This window comes from Odontomachus brunneus, unplaced genomic scaffold (assembly GCF_010583005.1).
Source record: "Odontomachus brunneus isolate Ranch 3 - 2012 unplaced genomic scaffold, Obru_v1 Obru_scaffold_383, whole genome shotgun sequence".
Lineage (NCBI taxonomy): Eukaryota > Metazoa > Arthropoda > Insecta > Hymenoptera > Formicidae > Odontomachus > Odontomachus brunneus.
In genome coordinates, this window is record NW_022639833.1 from 18747 (window position 1) to 22408 (window position 3662).

The window sequence follows — 3662 nt, forward strand, 5'->3', positions numbered from 1 at the left end:
TGACACGTATCCGTGCAACGACGGCGGAGTGACTACAGTCGTCAATCGACGAACAATAATCTGCCAGGAGCGGAGTAGAGTCGAATGTCGATGACACGTATCCGTGCAACGACGGCGGAGTGACTACAGTCGCCAATCGACGAAGAATAATCTGCCAGGATCGGAATAGAGTCGAGTGTCGCTAACACGTATCCGTGTAACGACGGCGGAGTGACTACAGTCGCCAATCGACGAACAATAATCTGCCAGGAGGGGAGTAGAGTCGAATGTCGATGACACGTATCCGTGCAACGACGGCGGAGTGATTACAGTCGTCAATCGACGAACAGTAATCTGCCAGGAGCGGAGTCGGTCTCTCTTAGAGCGGATAATCGAAATCGGATTCTCCTTCGAGAGCGGTGGATTGGTTCTGATTCTCTTTCGAGAGCGGATGATCGAATCTTCGATTACGATTACGCGGCATTTTATATACCTCGAATCCCGCTTGATTCGCTATTTACCGCTGTTGTTCGGCGGTCGCGCTGTTTACTGTTTTGGAGGACGCGCTGTCCTCTTGCGCTTTCGGTTCGCGGTGTTCGGCTTGCGTTGTTGTAATTTTGAGTAACGATTAATTACGCGTCGTTACACGCTCCATAAATTATCCATGAGACAGCAAAATAGGGTGATTTGTGACATCAGACTTAGGTTGCGCATGAAAAATTCTCACAAAACACGAAGATGTAATGCACATGTACACTGTAGTAATAATTCTATATTACAAGATATACCGGGTTCATCGGTTGCAGAAAATATGTCTTCAAATAACTTTAATTTCGTTACTAACGATGTCCATAAAATTTGTATGAACATTGAGGATGATAGGGAATCTTGTTCTTCTTCAACCTCTTCTGATGTTTTTTATATTGGGAGTACAAATTAGTTCGGTCCGTTTTCAAAAGATGGCTCTGGCTGTTATGAATGTTTCATAGTGACAGCTGATTTCGGTGGTTTCAGAGAGGTTAGACATCTGTCAATAATATTCTGTTTATATCGCTTTGAGTTTCATACAAAATCCCTGTTTTTTACTGTGTTGAATATGTCAAATTTTGTGTTAACTAAGCAGCATTTGCGAGAGGTTTTAGTTTTCTGCTTTAATTGGAAGAAAAGTGCAGCTGAAGCGCATCGAATGCTTGTAGAAGTTTATGATGACAATGCTCCAACTAATAAATCATGTAGGGAATGGTTTCGACATTTCAAGAATGGTGATTTCAGCGTTGAAGACAAGCCTCGCTCTGGACAGCCAAAAAATTCGAAGATAAAGAATTGGAGGCATTATTCGATGAAGATCCGAGTCAAACGCAAGAGGAGCTTGCAGAATCATTGGGAGTTATGCAGCAAGCAGTTTCCGTACGATTGAAATCCATGGGAATGATTCACAAGCAAGGCAATTGGGTGCCTTATGAACTGAAACTGAGGGGTGTATATCAGTTGGACACGGGGCAATTGGACACAGTCCAATCAAGTCGCTGTTCCAAGGGACAAATGTCTCTAATCACACAGTGCTGTGATTGGCTGTGTCCAAATGCACCGTGTCCAAGTGCACCGCTCCCAAACTGAGAGACGTTGAAAGGCGATTTTTCACTTGCGAGCAGCTGATTCAAAGGCAACAAAGAAAGGGTTTTTTTTTACATCGGATTGTGACTGGGGATGAAAAATGGATATTCTACGATAAGAAGAAAAAATACTACGCTATGTCCGGTCAATCGTTGCCATCGACCTCAACATCAACACCAAAGCCGAATATTCATGATTCGAAGGTCATGCTGTGTATCTGGTGGGACCAAAAGGGTGTTGTATACTATGAGCTGCTACAACCTGGCGATTCCATTACGGGCCATCGGTATAGGCTACAATTGATTCGTTTGAGCCGTGCATTACGAAAGAAACGGCCGGAATGCGAGCAAAGACATGACAAAGTTATTCTTCTGCATGATAACACTCGGCTTCATGTCGCAAAAGTCGTAAAAAATTATTTGGAAACGCTCAAGTGGGATATTTTACCGCACCCGCCGTATTCGCCGGACATTGCTCCTTCTGATTACTGGTTGTTCCGACGGATGCAGCACGATTTGGCAAGTGACCGGTTCACTTCTTTCGCAGAAATCGAAAATTGACTCCTAACTTGGATCGCCTCAAAAGACGAGACATTTTTTCGAGATGGAATTCGAAAATTGCCTGAAAGGTGAGAAAAAGTAGTAGCCAGCGATGGACAATACTTTGATTAATCTTCATTCATTTTGTTCTGAAATAAATACATTTTTGACCACAAAAAAAAACGAATCGAACTAATTTGCACTCCCAATACATCCTCTTCATTTCTTACCAATTTGTCTGACCCATCTTTCAGTGACAATCTAGCATTTTCTTTTGTTCAGAATAATTTAACGCACTTTCCAGGTAATAGTATATTATCTGTTTTAAGATCGCACACTTGTTTTAGTAATTTGCCCAAAGATGTTAAGATTCTTGTAAACACACCACGGCATCGTGTCATAATATTCAAAGTTGAGCCAGGGGAATAAGTTTATTTTGATCTGGAGGTAGGCATTGTTGAAAGTCTCTCAAATTCTTTTTTTCGTTCCATTAGTACAGAATTAGAAATTGATATCAACACCGATGGATGTACTTTAGATAAGTCATTTACCATTCAAATCTGGCCGATCCAATGTAGATTAGTAAACATGCGAAATATCAAACCAATTGTTGTAGGAATTTATAAAGGTTCACAAAAGCCTTATGAACCTGTTGCTTTTTTGAAAAAGTCATTGATAATGTTACAGCACTTATATCGAAGGGAGTTGTTCATTTTCGTGGCAGCCTTTTACCAATAAAATTAAAGTCTTTTATAGCTGACGCACCTGCTCGAACCTTCATTTTAAATCATCGTAGTCATATGTCTTCTCATCCCTGTTCTAAATGCAAAATTTCAGGCACACTGAGCGATGGTCGTAACATATTTCATGGTATCCATCATCCTCCTCGTACCGACGAAGAGTATAAATTGCATCTCGATGAAGATCATTATAAAGAGGGTATAAGCCCGTTATCTATGTTGCCGATAGGAATGGTTTTTTAAGTGCCCTTCGAGTACATGCATTTAGTATGTTTGGGCGTAATAAAAAAAATATTGTCCGTTTGGGTACATGGCAAATATTCACGGTTAGCTAAAGTTTCGGCTGTAGCACTTTCCACAATCAGCGCTTGTTCATATAATTTATATCGTTTACATAATTTACAACAATATTGTCCAACAGATTTTTCAAGACGTCCTAGATTTTTAGATTCATATTCTAAATATAAAGCAACAGAATTTCGTCAATTTCTTCTGTATTGTTGTGCCCTCAATTAGGGTAAGCACAACCGGTAATTGGGATTCCGGTGCGAACGTGCAAACGGTTAGGATAATAAGGGAGTCTTATAACCTTGAGGAGTTTTTATAATAAAAATATATTATTGAACTTGTCTTCTTACAGTTTCCGATCACGTTCTATTACACTTCACATAGATACGTTTTAACTAATCCTTTACCGAGTAGGTTAATGTTATTATAATGCGAAACACTCTTATTACTCCCGAGTCAGCTGTCTCTCACTTGAGACATGTAACGTACGCCTCTATACTCG

General features: G+C 40.5%; 1 pseudogene; it reads left to right on the plus strand.

Annotated features, from left to right (window-relative positions):
• The first annotated feature begins 3088 nt into the window (after window positions 1-3088).
• LOC116853619 overlaps window positions 3089-3662 on the plus strand; it is an 8268-nt pseudogene continuing 7694 nt past the window's right edge.